Raw genomic sequence first — 20800 nt, forward strand, 5'->3', positions numbered from 1 at the left:
TTCAATGCAACAGGGCACTTTCTGTATTTTAGAATGAAAGAAAGAGGACACTTGCCATATTTTGTAACTAAGAAAATGGGCACTTCATTCAACAGTCACACGACGAGCATCAGTTACATATTGACAAAGGAAAAGTAATAAAAGTAAAGCCATTTACCACCGCAGATTGTTTTCACTCCATGATTTATAGGAATCCTTTGTGTACGACCATTTGATGAATGTAGTGACCTACAAAAGAAAGGAAAAATTGATAGTCCTCATGAAACAACCGTCTACTACAGCTTTCTCCTAACAAATCCATAATGATAAAGTTGTGGTATTTACACTGAGAACCACTTACTGTGGTAGTATTCCATGAAGTTTCGGGATTGCACCTGGATAACGTCGACACCTTCCGCGCTTATTTCCTCTGACAGCCGTTCAGCCATCTTCAGGTGAGTGTTGTACAGGGCAGACAGATAGTTTATGTCGTTGCCTTTATACCAAAAATAGGCGACAAGACCATGCGCAAAGGTATCTGCTACATGAGCGGCCTCTGTCGAGTTACGCCCTCTCTCCGAATACTGACCCATCTGTCGGACGCAGGCGCATGCGTAAGGGTGCGTTCAGGAAGAAAGCGTGGTACCGGGCAGCGCGAGGCGGCCTGACCCAGCACGGCGGGATATATGCCCTAGTTACAAAACGAGACAGCCACAATGGCAGCCGGTTGGTAGCGCCGACAGGCGTGGACCCATGCCTCCCGCCAAGCTGGAATGAAAGGAACATTCTTTGCCCGATTTCGGCACGCCGATCATGAGGCGCTGCGCTGACAGAATCGAGGCGCACGCCCTGCAATCTTTCTCATACGATTCTACGGACTATAATCTGATTTACGAGTTACTTACTCCTTTATACACTATGTGATCAGATGTATCCGTACACGCCCAAAAACATAAGTTTTTCATATTAGGCACATTGTGCTGCCACCTACTGCTAAGTTCTCCTTATCAGCGACCTCAGTAGTCATTAGACATGGTGAGAGAGCAGAAAGGGGTGCTCCGCGGAACTCACTAACGTGTGACGCTTCCACACTCCTAGACATCCCTAGGTCTACTGTTTCCGATGTGATAGTGAAGTGGAAACTTGTAGGGACACGTACAGCACAAAAGCGTACAGGCCAACTTCGTCTGTTGACTGTCAGAGACCGCCGACAGTTGAAGAGCGTCGTAACGTGTAACAGGCATACATCTATCCAGACCATCACACCGGAATTCCAAACTGCATCAGCATCCACTGCAAGTACTATGACAGTTAGGCGGAAGGTGAGAAAACTTGGATTTCATTGCCGAATAGCTGCTTATAAGCCACACATCACGCAGGTAAATGCCAAACGACTCCTCGCCCGGTGTAAGGAGCGTAAACATTGGACGATTGAACAGTGGAGAAACGTTGTGTGGAGTGACGAATCACGGTACGCAATGTCGCGGTTGTGCGTATGGTGAATCTCCAGTGAACGTCATCTGCCAGCGTGTGTAGTGCCAACAGTAAAATTCGGAGGTGGTGGTGTTATGATGTGGTCGTGTTCCTCATGGAAGGGGCTTGCCCCCGTTGTTTTGCGTGGCACTACCATAGCACAGGCCCACATTGATGTATTAAGCACTTCTTGCTTACCGCTGTTGAAGAGCAGTTCGGGGTTGGCGATTGCATCTTTCAACACGATCGAGCACCTGTTCTAATGCACGACATGTGGCGGAGTGATTATACATCAATAACATACCTGTAATGGACTGGCCTGCACATAGTCCTCACCTGAATCCTATGTTTTGGAACGCGGACTTAGTGCCAGGCCTCACTGGCCGACATCGATACCTCTCCTGAGTGCAGCAGTCCGTGACGAATGGGCTGCCATTCCACACTAAATCTTCCACCACATGATTGAATGTATGTCTGCGGAAGTTGAAGCTGTCATCAAGGCTAAGGATGGACCAACACCATACTGAATTCCAGCATTACTGATGGAGGGCGCCACCAGCTTGTCATTTTCAGCTAGGTGTTCCGATACTTTTGATCACATATTGTATGTCAGCGTCATGGTGAAATGCTCCAAACTTCGAAAATGGTAATGCTTAACGTAACATTCGGATTTAAGTACGATGCTGCGCGGAATTCGAAGAAGCTTGCAATGAAAACTGTGCGTCGCTACGATTTTGCATTTGGCGCATGTTACACCATGTATTACTGCGAACAAAATGAAGATATTGAATTTTTCTGTAGACTTGGGAGAAGATCTCTATTTGTCTCCTATCTTGAGAAAATGGAATTTATGTGGCGCTTTCACTTTCGACCGCACGAGCACTGTAATGAAATATTCTCAACATATCTCACGTTTCCTAAACCGTTCGAGATATCGACACGAGATTTTAGCAATTGATAGCATGCAAAAAGGAGAGTACTTTGCTATATGATCAACATAGCGGACTGTCTTATATACGTCGACATAGCGGAAGCTGTGGTTTTCATTTTATTTTTTCAGTCCTGTACTGTAATTGTTTAAGAGTCTCAGACAACCATTGAACAGGCAATTTGCTAGTATGAAACCAAAACATGAAATTTCTTCTCTTATTTTACAGCAAACCGACGCCATGAGTTTTTCCATTAGCTACTGACCACCCTAGATTTTAATAAGACACTCTGTTTTAGAATTCCGTTGCTTTAGGTATTTCAAGGTAATTTTTGCAACTTATACGGAATTTTACCAAAAAGCAAAGCAAAATTCAACCTGTCAACAAGAGAAATATACCCGTTCCTCATAACTGATAATGTTTCTTCAAATGAAAAATAGTTAACAATTCAGGCAAAAATAATCGCCAATTCTGTTGCACTTTTGGCGGAATCCTGTAACCCACCTTGTTTTTAATAGTGTACGACTGGAGTGGAAGGTTACAAAAGGATCCTCTCCCGATTTTTCATCTCAGAAGTATGAAAATAATTCGCAACAAATGATGCACAATATTTCTATTCCTATCTCCATTCAAAGTGAAGTGGTGAACTATTCCATCATTATTATCTTTCAATCTGTTAGATAGGTTGTATATAATTATAGTCTATTTTAAACTTAATGAGTAGTTTTGAGGAATTCATAAAGTACTGAAAAAATATTTTTTCGGCCCGTCCATGGCAAAACGTGATTTTCTGTGGGTTCTTGCAACGACGTGGGTGAATAAATTATACATTTATTTTCATATCGAGGATATACTTCTTTATAAGCTATTGAACTTATTTGTCCCCAGTTCCTCACTTAATAAACCACTGTTTCAGGAGGTTTAAGATGCAGAAAGAAAATCATTTACTAACTTATAGTACCACCTGTCCCTTATTAAAAAGACACTGGCTTACAAGAGTACTCTGAAATTGCAACGGAAAGAGTGATTTGTTTTGTCCTGTCTTGTTAACCTGATCTCTTTCCAAAATCGTAATTAGTGACGATTTTTTTGCTAGAAAGACTCTAACAATTCACATGAAAATAAATTGCCAGTTGTGTTACAATTTCAGCGGAATCCTGTAACGCAGTGTCTCTTTAACAATGAACAGCTATGACTCATACTTACCAGAAGATTTTCTTTCTATACCTCAATTAGAGTTGAGATATGGAAAGGCACACCAAATAGTGTACCATATTTTCGTTCCCATCCTCGTACAGAGTAAGTGAACGAGTCTTCTTACTACAAATATCTTGTAATCAGTGATATTGACTTTTGCGATTAGTTGGAACGAATTAGGTGCGTGTGTATCTGTGGATAACAGTATTACAAAACATGATAGTCATTACTTTATGAATCGCTTGACACTAACCATTAAGATTAAAACTGATTACAAAAATATATAATCTATCTTTAAATATATGTAGACTATTTTAACACATTAGAATATAACTATATTAGAGAAGTTCACCATTTCACTCTGAATGAAGATAGGATGAGAAATATTGTACACTACTTCTGTACAGTGTTTTCATATTTCTCACATGAGGAACAGGGAGAAAATCCTTTGGGAAGTTTCCATTCCAGTCGTTCACTATTAAAAATACTGTGTGTTACGGGATTCCGCGAGAATTACAACAGAATTACCGATTATTTTTATCTGGATCTTAACTATTTCTTATTTAAAGAAAGATCATCAGTTATGAAGAACGGCTATATTTCTCTTCTTGACAGGTTGAATTTTGCATTTTTTATTAAAATACGGTATAAATTGCACAAACTTACCTTGAAATACCTATTGCGACAAAATCGTAAAACAGAGTCTTTTATTAAAATGCAGTAGGCGACTAGGGTGGCCTGCAGCTTATGCAATAACTCGTTGTGTCAGTTTATGCGAAGTATGATTAGAAATTTCACGTTTTGTTTTATACTAGCAAATTCTGTTTTCAGTAGCTGTCTGAGACACAAAAATTACAGTATTGGATTGGGAAAATAATATAGAAACCACAGCTTCCGCTATATAGCCGTAGATAATGAAGTTCCCAACATTAACCATACAGGAAAATACTCTCCTCTTTCCCAAAATATCGTATCTATACTTCGAACGGTTTAGGGGATGTGCTGTATGTTCTGAATATTTTGTTCCAGTGCACGTGCGGTCGGAAATAAATGCGCAACATAGATTCCATTTCCTCGAGACAGGTGAAAACTACAGATCTCTTCCTAAGTCTAAAGAAAAATTCAGTGTCTTAATTAAATTACATTCATAGCAACATTTGTGCTAATATGCACCAAACGCAAAATCATACCGACCTCAGTTTTCATTGCAAAGTTTTTCGAATTCCAGGCACCGTCGTACTAGGATGCTAACATCACTTTAAGTATTGACCATTATCGGAATTTGGAGCACTTCACAGTGACGCCGACATTAAAAGCGGTAAGTAACGTGAAAATCAAATTTTATTTACATATTAGTTTATGTAAAATAGTGTGAGAAGCACTACATAGCTAAAGGAGTGCGTGTAACTTTCTACCCTCAACGGCACAGCTGCGCCTTGACAAGTACGCTAACCCTTGTTACCTGTGTGCTTACGTAGGCATATATATCTGCGCTGTATAGCGCGGCGAGTCGCTACACAGACTACCGGCTTTCTTTATTTTCTCACATTATCGTGATGTTGCACACGCGCTCTCTGTCAGAATGTGCAATCACGGAGTTAAAATTCAGATGTCAAAATTAATAAAATTAAATGTCGCTAGACGTGTCATTGGTCATACGAGTACAATGTTTTCTTCCTGAAGAAATTAATCACCGAGTCCCATCACTATTAAATTGATTTTGTTCTAAGTGCATTTCGAATGATTCCTTAATAACTTAATTCCAGAAGGATCTCATCTAGGTCAAAATTTCTGTGGCAGAGTAATCCATGGAATATCCTGTGGCTGACTTACTGGGCTGCGAAAGGCTATTGTGGCATTCATGGTCAACGCATCTTTCACGCACTCTTCGCACTGTCGACCAATGTAGGCTACGTCACACTGTCAAAGTATTGTGTAGATTCCAGCGTACCGCAATCTCAGATCGTCCTTTGCCGAACGGAGAGGAACGCAAGTCTTTGTAGGTGGACGAAAGATTACTTTGACATGATGTTTTTATAAGATTCTGCCAAATTTCGACGAAATAAATCTTTCTGACGTACTTTAGGAACGCTCTGGACTTAAATTCCTCCTTCTCCGCTTGCCATAACAGCAGAAAATATTAGATTGCTTAAAAGCAATCGTGATAATTAAGAAAAAATAATTAGTAATTTGAGAGAAAATTTTCACCAACAAGTACTGCTAACTACGGAAATGGAGACTCAAAAAGATTCTCTCTTCAGAGCATTGCTCTTTTGCACAAAAAGGAAGAGTTACACCCGTGTGATAATTAACTGTCAATAAGGCTTTCTTTATGGGCTAGAGCGTTTGCATTGGTTCAGAAGGTAGAACCGCATTCCCAAAACCAACATTACAGTGTTTTTTACCCGATCAACCAGAAGCCGTTGACTGAAACAGGAACTGAAGTCCGCATGCAGACATAGTGTTCTGTTCCACGATTATACAACAACTGTTGGTTCTTTATACAATGGAGCATGTCGAACTTGTTCCCTCTCAGGTAAACTTATTGTTCATCGTGAAGTTGTTGTGTAAGTCGCTGTTTTTCGGGTGTAGTGTTTCCTTTGTTTAGCTCGGGTTTACTGTAATACACTCCTGGAAATGGAAAAAAGAACACATTGACACCGGTGTGTCAGACCCACCATACTTGCTCCGGACACTGCGAGAGGGCTGTACAAGCAATGATCACACGCACGGCACAGCGGACACACCAGGAACCGCGGTGTTGGCCGTCGAATGGCGCTAGCTGCGCAGCATTTGTGCACCGCCGCCGTCAGTGTCAGCCAGTTTGCCGTGGCATACGGAGCTCCATCGCAGTCTTTAACACTGGTAGCATGCCGCGACAGCGTGGACGTGAACCATATGTGCAGTTGACGGACTTTGAGCGAGGGCGTATAGTGGGCATGCGGGAGGCCGGGTGGACGTACCGCCGAATTGCTCAACACGTGGGGCGTGAGGTCTCCACAGTACATCGATGTTGTCGCCAGTGGTCGGCGGAAGGTGCACGTGCCCGTCGACCTGGGACCGGACCGCAGCGACGCACGGATGCACGCCAAGACCGTAGGATCCTAGGCAGTGCCGTAGGGGACCGCACCGCCACTTCCCAGCAAATTAGGGACACTGTTGCTCCTGGGGTATCGGCGAGGACCATTCGCAACCGTCTCCATGAAGCTGGGCTACGGTCCCGCACACCGTTAGGCCGTCTTCCGCTCACGCCCCAATATCGTGCAGCCCGCCTCCAGTGGTGTCGCGACAGGCGTGAATGGAGGGACGAATGGAGACGTGTCGTCTTCAGCGATGAGAGTCGCTTCTGCCTTGGTGCCAATGATGGTCGTATGCGTGTTTGGCGCCGTGCAGGTGAGCGCCACAATCAGGACTGCATACGACCGAGGCACACAGGGCCAACACCCGGCATCATGGTGTGGGGAGCGATCTCCTACACTGGCCGTACACCACTGGTGATCGTCGAGGGGACACTGAATAGTGCACGGTACATGCAAACCGTCATCGAACCCATCGTTCTACCATTCCTAGACCGGCAAGGGAACTTGCTGTTCCAACAGGACAATGCACATCCGCATGTAACCCGTGCCACCCAACGTGCTCTAGAAGGTGTAAGTCAACTACCCTGGCCAGCAAAATCTCCGGATCTGTCCCCCATTGAGCATGTTTGGGACTGGATGAAGCGTCGTCTCACGCGGTCTGCACGTCCAACACGAACGCTGGTCCAACTGAGGCGCCAGGTGGAAATGGCATGGCAAGCCGTTCTACAGGACTACATCCAGCATCTCTACGATCGTCTCCATGGGAGAATAGCAGCCTGCATTGCTGCGAAAGGTGGATATACACTGTACTAGTGCCGACATTGTGCATGCTCTGTTGCCTGTGTCTATGTGCCTGTGGTTCTGTCAGTGTGATCATGTGATGTATCTGACCCCAGGAATGTGTCAATAAAGTTTCCCCTTCCTGGGACAATGAATTCACGGTGTTCTTATTTCAATTTCCAGGAGTGTAGACAGTTACAAAATCCCATATGTATTAAATGCTAATGAGATGAAAATATAATTTTTTTCACTATTTATTCCATATCAAACACTTGTTCTTTCGCTGCTGACAATCTAAGAACCGGGCCACGTCTAAATTGCTAACTTAGTTTTACACTATCTCCAGTATTCCTATATTTGTCCCCATTTTTTTCTCTCCTCTCTTCTGTTGTTCCCTTCTTTTCCCCTGTCTCCTTCAACCTGTTTGTCTTGTAAACCTTTTGACTTCCCAAACTGATCTATAGTGCCTTCTTTATTTGCGCTTAGTTCTTCTATAATTTCATATAATTTTCTTCGCCTTCTGGATGTGCCTTCTCATTTGTGAAAACGTTGTACAGTTTTAATGTAGGATAAAAACAACTGACTGGTTGCGCTAATTTTATTCCACCGACCCGGTTTCGATACCAGCTAAGGTTATCGTCATCATAATTAGTTATAGTTAGCTAAGAAAACTTTTTAATCAACATAGGAGAATCACAGCCATATCAAAACCGTTAAGTAGTACTGGAACTGTTAAAAACAGAACAGGTATTATTTACATAGGTTCATATTGTATGGAGAGATAATAAGCGTTATTAACTGCTATAGTTTTTACCCAATTCATCTCAACTTTATGTTTATGGCGAGATAAAGGTGCTGACACAGCCTGATGAACGGCTGAATGGAAAAAGGCTACGCTATGAAATTGGGGCTGTGTTGAGCTGGAGGTAAAATTTGATGTGCTCTTGTTTATTTTCGAAAAGTATCAAAAGATATCGATAGCTACAATTACAGTAAGATCTAAGTAAGTCGACGATTCTGGTTTCCTAGTTCACAGGTGAAGTTAATTTTTTCATGAAGATCATTAAAAATCTTAAATTTGTTCCGCTGTGAACTATCAGAATGTCATCTACATCGAGTTGACAAAAGGCATGAAATTCCCTTTCACCTGCTTCATTTGCTGCATTGTACTATAAGGTATTCCCGATTGAAAAAGAGATTTTCGCTGCAGCAACTTTGTGCGTAGTCCCAGTGGGTGCATGAATTTGCCGAGAGATGGCATAGTGGTATTTCCAGTCGTGGAAGCAGAGTTAACGATTTCGCAGCAACTTCCTCAATCATGGAGAGTTGTTTCCGTTGTTCGTTTCATGATGTGTTCCTCCCGATCAGGACAAAGAGCGTCATTCGCACAGAATTGGGACCGCGCTACACAGATATATCGCAGGGTGAAAAAGAGATGTACGAACAGCAGTGTCTCACACGGTGCACAGTATTCCGGTAGTATCAGCGTTACGAAGCGGTAAGTGCAAAGTGCAAACATCATGTAGATGCCACTCCCTGGGCAGCGCACGTTATTACCATTTCTGCTGTTGAGGAGCTCATACGGACGAACCGTCGGTTCACCACACCCGACGTTCCTGTCGAACTGTCGACATGCAAAGAAACTGTGCGTCACGTAATCCAATATAAGTTTCCTAATGCCAAAGTTTGTGCTCATTGGGTGCCCAAGCATCTTTCAGACATTCAGAAGATGGCCAGAATGAGTGTTTGCCTGAGCCGTTTGATGAGCTGCACAGACAAAGGAATGAATTGCATTGCTCACATTGTGGCATGAGATTAAACATGATGTCATCACATCGACCCTGCCTCTAAACAGGTGAACATGGAGTGATGGTGTACCGTCTCTCGCAAAAAAAAAAAACGTCCCCTCTGTAATGCTCAGTTTCTTTCTTTCTCTTCCGACGAAGGACGACCTCCACTCATCGACTGGCTATCACGAGGTGCAACAGTTAAGGCTGAGCAGTATTGCAACATGTTGCTGAGTTTCAAATAGGCCATCAATAACGAGAGCAGCCACTAGGATAATGCTTCTTCAGGACACTTTCAGGCCACAAAAGTTCCATTGGAGTGCCTCGAAGATATTCCTTATACCACCGACATCTCCCCATATGACTAACATATCTTCGGTCTCTTAAAACAATCTCAGAAAGGCCAGACGTTCACCAGTGACAAGAAAGTGCAGAACACAGTAGAGAACTGGAACCGTCAGCAACCCAGCAATGTCTGCTTTGAAGCCATCCTTCCTAAGCGCTGGGGATCGGAGAATCCATGGCAATGGCAATTGCGTGTAGTTGTACTGCTCCACGTAAACTGTAATAATAACACTGTTATTAAAATTTCTTTACATATAACTGTAGTCTGCTTTTCATTTGGGCACACCATATATTTTCTCCTTTCATCAATTAAATTCAATTCTCCAGTATTATTCAGGAACATTCATTAAGCCTCGCGTTATTACTCTACTGGCCATTAAAATTGCTCCACCACGAAAATGACGTGCTAAGTACGCGAAATTTAAACTGCAGGAAGAAGATGCTGTGATACGCAAATTATTAGCTTTTCAGAGCATTCACACAAGGTTGGCGCCGGTGGTGTCACCTAAAACTTGCTGACATGAGGAAAGTTTACAACCTATTTCGCATATACAAACCAGTTGATCGGCGTTGCCTGGTGAAACTTTGTTGTGATGCCTCGTGTAAGGAGAAGAAATGCGTACCATCAAGTTTCTGACTTCGATAGAGGTCGGATTGTAGCCTATCGCAATTGCGGTTTATCGTATCGCGACACTGCTGCTCGCGTTGGTCGAGATCCAATGACTGTTAGCAGAATACGGAATCGGTGGGTTGAGGAGGGTAATACGGAAAGCCGTGCTGGATCCCAACGGCCTCGTATCACTAGCAGTCGAGATGACAGGCATCTTATCCGCATGGCTGTAACGGATCGTGCAGCCCCGTCTCGACCCCTGAGTCAACAGATGGGGACGTTTGCAAGACAACAACCATCGGCACGAACAGTTCGATGACGTTTGCAGCAGCATGGACTATCAGCTCGGAGACCATGGCTGCATCACAGACAGGAGCCCCTTTGGATGGTGTACTCAACGACGAACCTGGGTGCACGAATGGCAAAACGTCATTTTTTCGGATGAATCCAGGTTACGTTTTCAGCGTCATGATGGTCGCATCCGTGTTTGGCGACATCGTGGTGAACGCACATTGGAAGCGTGTATTCGTCATGGCCATACTGGCGTGTAACCCGGCGTGATGATATGGGGTGCGATTGGTTACACGTCTCGGTCACCTCTTGTTCGCACTGACGGCGATTTGAACAGTGGACTTTACATTTCAGATGTGTTACGACCCTTCATTCGATCCTTGCGAAACCGTACATTTCAGCAGGATAATGCACGACCGCATGTTGCAGGTCCTGTAAGGCCTTTCTGGATGCAGAAAATTTTCGACTGCTGCCCTGGTCAGTACATCTCCAGATCTCTCACCAATTGAAAACGTCTGGTCAATGGTGGCCGAGCAACTGGCTCGTCACACTACGCTAGTCACTACTCGTGATGAATTGTGGTATCGTGTTGAAGCTGCATGGGCAGCTCTACTTCTACACGCCATCCAAGCTCTGTTTGATTCAATGGCCAGGCTTATCGAGGCCGTCATTACGGCCAGAGGTAGTTGTTCTGGGTACTGATTTCTCAGGATGTATGCACCCAAATTGCGTGAAAATGTAATCACATGTCAATTCTAGTATAATATATTTGTCAGATGAATAGCTGCCAAACAAACTTCTGTCGTACCCCTTACCCCTGTCTCAGTTTGTTGCTGCATAAGTTTCTCTCTCAAAGTCGTATGAAACTCTCCTTCATTCACTTTCTCCAGATTCCATCTAAATTTCTTACGTCTCTGGAATTTCATCGTTTTAGCCTGCAGTTGAGGACATATAAATTATGGAAATGCTTGTAGTTCAAAATCTGATTCCGAAATCTCTGTCCTATAATCGATTTGAAACCTTGCACTTATACAACCTCCTTTTAAGCTCATTTTTGTACCATTAACCATGAATGTGAGAAAGTTCACCAAAATCAATGACCGTCAAAAGCTGTCCTTCCTACTGGGTGGTCGCTGCCATTCGCGACTCTCCACAGTCGCAAAGCCCTCACCGCCAGCTCCCCCACCTACAGGCCGCACCCCAGTGCCTTCACCCACGGTGGATGGGTCCTGCGCTCTACTTGTTGAGCGGGGCCGCTTTCTTCGCCACTTGTCAGCGCCTGCCCGTCCCTGTGTCACCGCCATTTGCATCGCCCCGGCGTCACGTCCGCGGCCGACAGCCCATCACGGTGCTCCCCGTGCGTATTACTAAGTGATATTTAGCTAATGGGCCCGTCACTGCCTCCAGAACGAGAATTCGATGAATATTAAACTCGCGGGCGCTCCTTGCCGTCGCTTCCTCCCCCCTCCCAACGGTTCCGCCACTCCGTCACTGCCACTGGGCTGACGGTCAGTCAGCGCTTCGCATTCCCGTCTCCACTGGAACACTTGCTGTTATGAATGGCAAATTGAGTGGCGGCGCCCGTGAAATCTGCTTTCTAATTACGTATAGAGACTGACTTATAATGAATTCTGAGTCTGTTATCTTCTAAAAAATTCTCTCCGCGCGAACCGTCCAGTTTCCATCACTTCTGAACAAAATTACGTCATTAAAGAAGATATTCTTTTCGTCAAAAGTTCTTACTTTTGTTGTTAGACTATTTCGTGTATGTTAACGAGTGGAGATCTACCTTACAACAACAAGAAGTGATCCACACTTGTATTGAAACCGATCGATTGGTACATCAACCGGACTGAAGCTTATTTAGTTTGATTCTCCATACTCTTCTACGCACAACGTGGTTCCTGGACCAAGTGTCAGAAAACTAGCGTACAAAAATTGAAGTTCTTCGACTAGGTTATGAGAATATCAATAAAGGAAATAAATTTTCTTTTTATCACATTTATTGTGAATGTTTTGTGTGTAAAACCCTGTAGATCTCTTAATGACTATTATTTATTTATACCGACGTTTCGGCTGCCACTGCCAACAACAGATGAATATTTAGAACACAGAAGCAAGTTTCATTTTCAGTACTAATAAATCCTATGTCTGATCGGGGCATGAATTGAGTTGGCATCCCGACTAGGATTAGGTTTTTTTAATGAAGCTGGATTTTAAGTTCTTAGTTTTGATCTGACGATAGCAGCAGCCGAAACGACATAACAAATAAAGACGTATATTGAGGTAACTAGACAGTTTTACTCATAAATAAATTCATGAGAACTGCTTATCAATATGAGCCACCTGTCGCGTAGAATTTATAGAAGAGGCGAAGATGGATAGAAGAGCACCGTATTTTGTCACAGGTTCGTTGGGCCAATATTGCAATATCTAATGTTTATGGGTAATCTTTTGTAATAGGTGGGACAACAGTATAACTTTTACAGAAGATATGAATGTGCCCCGCTACACCGTCAATGGCATTAAGACTGTCTTTTACAAAGGACACTATTTGATAAAGTACAGGAAAGTTGCTGCTCATTCACAGCGTATATCAGAAGTGACGTCCACGGGCTGCTATACAAGCATGAACACGCTTAATTTTATTGGAAAACATCTTTCGCAGATCTGAATGCGATATGCGTCTCTCATACATATAATAGCTGTTTTAGCTTCTAAGTCACAAAGCGTGTGTGGGCGATTGCGATACACTAACATTTTGTTGCTCCCTAAACAAAAAAGTCTAGAGGAGTAAGGTGGGGCGAGCGAGGATGCACATGTTTTCTGAAATGGCGCGTCCCCAAAAAACTCTTCCAGAAGAAGCACAGTGTTGTTGTCTGTGTGCCCAGCAGCGCCACCTTATTGAAAACGTGAGTGTTTGAAATCGTCTTATTTTAGATGACTAATGAAATCGTGGATCATTAAACAATGACGTTCAATGCTCATAATTTCTTCGAAAAACTAAGGTCCATTTATGCGCCGTCTGGATATTGCTACCATCACTCCGAATTTCTGACGATACAATGGGGTATCATGCACAGCCATGTGGGTTCCCCTTTGATCATTTCGTGTGTTTTGCGTGTTTACATCGCCAGAGAGGAGGAACTAGTTCTCGTCTGTATAGAAGGTGATATCCAGAATACTAATGATATTCCACTCAGTAAAAGGTGTAAACCATTTGCACTAACGTATTCGGTTTCTTATTATCCGCATTTTTCAATTCTTGCACTGCTGTCACTTTGAACAGAAAAGTCCAGTGTAGGTAGGACACTTTTGAGGGAGCGGGATGCTGCCAAGCTCAGGCACTGCGAAACAGAAATGTTTAATACAATGTAAGAGGCGCAGAGACTGGATGGCATAAATGATTTTAAAGTTAGAGAAACACAGCTTTGCTACAGAGGACCAATCTCATTGGCCGTAGACGGAGTCAGAAAGAGAGGAGATCACATTTTTTCAGCTCCAAGTGTGATAAAGATTTTGCTGGTAAACGGCCAGTAACAAGAGACACCTCTTCAGTTCGCATTCGGAGTGTCAATATCTCTGTCAATCCAAACGATGTGACAAGTGCTGAGAAACGAATCTTCCTTTTAGCAAGCCGACAGCACAAAATCATTTCTCCAGCAGGCTCTCTGCAGACAGGATCCATCACAGGACGATCTCTTCGGGCTAGTATCTGTGCATCCAGGCGCCTCTTCGAGTAGACTTAATGAGCTGAGGACTTAGCAACTACTCAGGTTGATTTGAATTTAGCTGCGGTTATAAGTCGTTGTTACGAAACCAATGACTGATTTTGCAGCCACTTCAGTCGCCACCTGCAGAGTAACATGATCAGATCTAGTCTGTGGTGTGGGGTTGGGTTGATCTGCTATTCTGTTATTCTGCGCAATGGATTAATCTGAGATGTTCCCTTTACCCTGTGGCTCCTGCAAGAGGCAATTTCCACCCACACACTACTACAGAAGTCAGACAGACGCTCCTAACGTTCTAAAGAGAAATGCCCGAAAAACATTCAGCAATAAATATCTTCTGGAGTCGTCCGCTGTAAGGAAATGACAAAAAAATTTACAAAATGTCTTACGTAGCTAGTGGGATACTTGGGTACTGGAGTAGTGTTAGTTAGTGTAAGAAAAACATGAAACTAACGAAAATTATTATTTATTTTGCAAAAATTCTGAGAAATCACAATGGCACTTTTAGTTATGAATTGTACAAGTTATATTCTGGTTCTTTTCGGAATGTGAAGTTACCTCTCAAGAATAGGATTCGCTAATGAAATTTCTAAACAAAGTTTAAGATTGTTATTGACTTGGCAGAATGGCTGAGAGGCGTGTCTAATCAACTTGAATAATTACCCTTTAGAATGTTGCGAGGTACGGTCGAGGCTGTCGTGTGTGAAATGCAGTGAAGTGTACTGTTGTGGAGGAAATAATGGGGCTCGCAATAGCTGTAGCTCACAATACTGTAAGCTGTGATGACTGCTGTCTGCGCCGCTAGCTGCTGACAAATAAGATAACTCTCGTTCTGTCTGGATTGACCTTCGCCAATCAAAATCTCCGTAGGCCTTGATGAAGTCAAGGATTCCTATTCGCCCCTAGTCTAACTATTGGGGTGGTACACCGGTCAGGTAACCAGTCCACCGCGATGCCACTCAGAAATTCGCTCGCAGCCGTTTAACTATAACTCTGTCCGTTCACACCGCACAATAAGTGTGTCGGCCAACACAGTGAACAACGCTTAATCGTAAGGACTCAATATAGAATTGCACTTCGATTCGTTCTCGACAGAGGTGCTCTCCCAGTGAAGTATTGAGGAGAGACTTGTTCCTCGCTCCAAGAGCGACAACGGAACGGGGCCTCTCCACGCCAGACGTGAAGGGGTATATCTTTTGGTCCCTTCCATTATTCCTTCAGCTCAAGGCGTCAGAAATATCGTCTGCCAATCAGCATTGCTCTTCTAAAATGGGACAATGACGTTTCGTTTAAGGCGACCAATCCGGAAATCTGTAGTATCGGCGTTTGGCGTTTACTGTCTCCCTCTGAAAATCTCTGAAACTGCGTGCTATGTGTAAAGAATGCGTAGGATGGACTCTCCCACACAATGTAGCGGAATTTGTTTTTAAGCCGAACATGGGGTCATTCCCCCTTTCCCTCGGGCACATGCTGTCTGCTCCATGGGCGGCCGAGGTTAACTCGTCCTCTGAAGGGACCGGCCTCACGACGTGCGGTCTGCCTCTCTCGAACTAAAAGCTCCTGTGACTGTCATGTCTGGAATGTGTGTGTGCGCGCCAGCATCGAGTATTTCAATCTCGGTGCGCATTTGCGATTTATTAGTTATTGGCATATCGTTTACATTAATTAATACAACATTGACTTTATGTTATCGAGTTCGGGTTCGAATGAAGCGTCTTGATGTGTGGAATATGATTATGATGGCGGAATATGTAAGCAATGAAGATCAGGAGACCTCAACGTCTTACACTAGCTGCAACAGCAAGACGAACTGTAACGACAGTCAAGTCATTTTTACTGAGTTTCAGGAATTTCAAGATTCATTGTGAAGACTTGCTTGCAGTTTCACGCTCAGTATTCTTTCAGTTCCGACTACAGATACAAACGCATACCTGCCTATAATGCTATCTACCTTTCTACACTAACCTGAAACGTATTCGTGTTGACAATTAGGCAGCGTTCCCAGCACTCCGTGTGGCCATTGCCAGCATTTTCTTCACAAATCGCGAACTCATATTACAGTTGACATTTTGTTAAAAAAGATATCCCAGTTCGTTTCTGGCACCTAGAGTACGTCCAGTGTAACCCACAACGTAAGAATGACTACATTAAGACAATCACAATTGGTGCAAAGCACTTAGTATGGAAACATGTCCTACCACATGACAGGTTCAGAACCGCACCATCTTCTTCTCGCGCTCTGCTGCTGTTGGTATGGTAGGAGCTATGAATGAGTGGCAGGGCGTCGAGCTAGCCATTACAAGACTTACTCTTAATTGATAATATTTATGCTGAACCAATATCGAGGGCAAAATATCGGCGATACAGCAGTGTCAAATTTGAGTTCAAAGCAAGTATAAAATCAATTAAAGGTTTCAACTCAATCTCGATAACTACTTATGATAACAAATTTAAAACCCCAAATGCTATCTTGAAAATGGATTTAGTCACCTTAAATAAATTTATAATAACAAACTGACAGCAATTCAAACCTAAAAATAATATTCAGGTAGATCCAATTTAGCAAAACTACACAACAACAAATGAAAGTGGGCCCCTTATCACAAATTTTGTACACACTAGTTTTTCTCGTGCTCCAGGTTAAAATTTGCTCATTATTCAATTGGTGTACAAGACTTGAAACATAATTTTTTTATTAGAACTGGACCCCAGATCTCTTGAACAGGCTTACCAAGATATTAGTCTAGCATTGTCACCGTTTGTCGAAACATTTTATCATACACTTTAATTGTGATTATTGTTTCATTTCTTTTATAACGAATTCCGTTTCCATTATTTCAGCATCCTCCCACCGTACTATTACAAGGGACCAGGGACAAGTGTCACACCTTGTCAATGACAATAGGTTTGAAACTGGGCAGCAGCAGCTATTGTCAGTAAATGTAGTTCCATTCAACCAGCTACCGAGCGAACATTGTGAAGGGAACTCAATACAATGGTCCTTTGGAGATGGATACTTCGGAGAAGGCCATTGCTCGCAGAGGAACACAAAGTTGTATGTCTCCAATGTGCCAAAAAACAGACAGACGTAGCTGCTCAGCGGTGTAGTGTGGTCCATTGAATCTCGATGTTGTCTATTTCCAAACGACAAACGGCATCAAGTGCGTCGACAGCCCGATGAAGCATTTAACATGCAGTGTGTAGAGGGTGTAGTTCAAGCACCTACTGTTCCCGTGATGTTCTAAAGCTGCTTCTCATACTACAACTTGGGCCCACACATTACCTTTATCGTGAACAAGGACTGAAATGTTTTTTTCAGCATCTACATTTCCGTGGTGAGTATATTGCGAACACTTACGTAATCGGTTTGGCAAACACTGAGACGCCCTTCCGCACCTCCACTGATCCACTACATCACTCGATCTTAATCCCACAGAAAAGTCTGCGATTACTGGGAACAGAGGATGAAGCGTAGTATAATCGACATTTAACTGCTTCAGCTGAATTTTGCATACCTGAAGCAGATTGTGGTCTCTTATTCTTTGACGAATTGAGGCCATTATCTACGTTAGGTGGATTCGTCAGTTCCATCTCATATGTTTTCGCTCTATTTTCCGTCATTCCTGTGTTATATTGCCACACGATAACTGTGTGCGAAGGAAGTGAGTCATTTTATTCTCAGTTTTTGGACAGATATTTGTGTACCTGTCCTTTTATTCTCAGTTTTTGGATTGATATTTGTGTAGCTGGATTTTTCCTATATCCTTGTCTTACATCTTCAGTGGTTCCCAACCTGGGGGTTATTACCCCGTGAGGGGTGAAATGAAATTTTCTAAATGGTAAAAACTGAACGATTCGAATCTGTTTCAGACAGGAAACTAAATTATTTCCAAATCACGATTTTGTAAGACTCTTATATAGATTATATAAGTTACCAATAATTACTTTCTCTCAATTAATAGCATAAGTGCTTTGGAGGTTACAGGTTCCTCACATAGTCCACCTTTTACACACATACGTTGTGCTCTGTCCTGACAAAAGTGAGACATATACGTAACAGGTCTGAAGAAAATGTCTTCTCCAAGATGTACAGTCTTAGACAATAAAACTGACCGCCGGTCGGCCGCCACAGAGACTAAGTCCGACTCATTCACTTAGGGTGGCCAATAAAACTGACCGCCCCTGACAACTCTAAGTCCGGCCATCTGCACAATCTGGCAACACTGGAAGATGCGGAAGTGTTAGGACGAAGTGCTGTCTACTTCCGAGACGTTGTCGGACTGTGTGAGCCCGTGGTCTAGTGGTAATCGTCGTGCGTTCTAAACTTATAGTCGCCTTTTCGCGTCCAACAGTATTTTTTTTTACCACATTAAAGTTATGAGACTGACTGAACATCAAAGATAATTCGCTTAACATTCTAGCCACCAGCAATAACAACTATTCCAGAAACAATGCCGCAGAACAGCTCGTGGCTGCGTCGCCATCATAACAGCTTACGCTCTAGCGTTTCCTCGCGCTGCAGCGGCTACCGGCCACCGGCCAGACGCCACCCGCCGCCTGAAATCCGGCGCCGCCCACGTGAACGCGGCGCCACGCTGTCAGTGTATGTGTTGTTGTTGTTGTGGTCTTCAGTCCTGAGACTGGTTTGATGCAGCTCTCCATGCTACTCTATCCTGTGCAAGCTTTTTCATCTCCCAGTACCTACTGCAACCTACATCCTTCCGAATCTGCTTAGTGTATTCATCTCTTGGTCTCCCTCTACGATTTTTACCCTCCACGCTGCCCTCCAATACTAAATTGGTGATCCCTTGATGCCTCAGAACATGTCCTACCAACCTATCCCTTCTTCTGGTCAAGTTGTGCCACAAACTTCTCTTCTCCCCAATCCTATTCAATACTTCCTCATTAATTATGTGGTCTACCCATCTAATCTTCAGCATTATTCTGTAGCACCACATTTCGAAAGCTTCTATTCTCTTCTTGTCCAAACTACTTATCGTCCATGTTTCACTTCCATATATGGCTACACTCCATACAAATACTTTCAGAAATGACTTCCTGACACTTAAATCTATACTGGATGTTAACAAATTTCTCTTCTTCAGAAACGCTTTCCGAGCCATTGCCAGTCTACATTTTATATCCTCTCTACTTCGACCATCATCAGTTATTTTGCTCCCCAAATAGCAAAACTCCTTTACTACTTTAAGTGTCTCATTTCCTAATCTCATTCCCTCAGCATCACCCTACTTAATTCGACTACATTCCATTATCTTCGTTTTGCTTTTGTTGATGTTCTTGTTATACCCTCCTTTCAAGACACTGTCCATTCCATTCAACTGCTCTTCCAAGTCTTTTGCTGTCTCTGACAGAATTACAATGTCATCGGCGAACCTCAAAGTTTTTATTTCTTCTCCATGAATTTTAATACCTACTCCGAATTTTTCTTTTGTTTCCTTTACTGCTTGCTCAATATACAGATTGAACAACATCGGGGAGAGGCTACAACCCTGTCTTACTCCCTTCCCAACCACTGCTTCCCTTTCATGTCCCTCGACTCTTATAACTGCCATCTGGTTTCTGTACAAATTGTAAATAGCCTTTCGCTCCCTGTATTTTACCCCTGCCACCTTTAGAATTTGAAAGAGAGTATTCCAGTCAACATTGTCAAAAGCTTTCTCTAAGTCTACAAATGCTAGAAACGTAGGTTTGCCTTTCCTTAATCTTTCTTCTAAGATAAGTCGTAAGGTCAGTATTGCCTGACGTGTTCCAGTGTTTCTACGGAATCCAAACTGATCTTCCCCGAGGTTGGCTTCTACTAGTTTTTCCATTCGTCTGTAAAGAATTCGTGTTAGTATTTTGCAGCTGTGACTTATTAAACTGATAGTTCGGTAATTTTCACATCTGTCAACACCTGCTTTCTTTGGGATTGGAATTATTATATTCTTCTTGAAGTCTGAGGGTATATCGCCTGTTTCATACATCTTGCTCACCAGATGGTAGAGTTTTGTCAGGACTGGCTCTCCCAAGGCCGTCAGTAGTTCCAATGGAATGTTGTCTACTCCGGGGGCCTTGTTTCGACTCAGGTCACTCAGTGCTCTGTCAAACTCTTCACGCAGTATCATATCTCCCATTTCATCTTCATCTACATCCTCTTCCATTTCCATAATATTGTCCTCAAGTACATCGCCCTTGTATAGACCCGCTATATACTCCTTCCACCTTTCTGCTTTCCCTTCTTTGCTTAGAACTGGGTTTCCATCTGAGCTCTTGATATTCATACAAGTCTTTCTCTTATCTCCAAAGGTCTCTTTAATTTTCCTGTAGGCAGTATCTATCTTACCCCTAGTGAGATAGGCCTCTACATCCTTACATTTGTCCTCTAGCCATCCCTGCTTAGCCATTTTGCACTTCCTGTCGATCTCATTTTTGAGACGTTTGTATTCCTTTTTGCCTGCTTCATTTACTGCATTTTTATATTTTCTCCTTTCATCAATTAAATTCAATATTTCTTCTGTTACCCAAGGATTTCTACTAGTCCTCGTCTTTTTACCTACTTGATTCTCTGCTGCCTTCGCTACTTCATCCCTCAAAGCTA

Source organism: Schistocerca americana, chromosome 4 (assembly GCF_021461395.2).
Source record: "Schistocerca americana isolate TAMUIC-IGC-003095 chromosome 4, iqSchAmer2.1, whole genome shotgun sequence".
Lineage (NCBI taxonomy): Eukaryota > Metazoa > Arthropoda > Insecta > Orthoptera > Acrididae > Schistocerca > Schistocerca americana.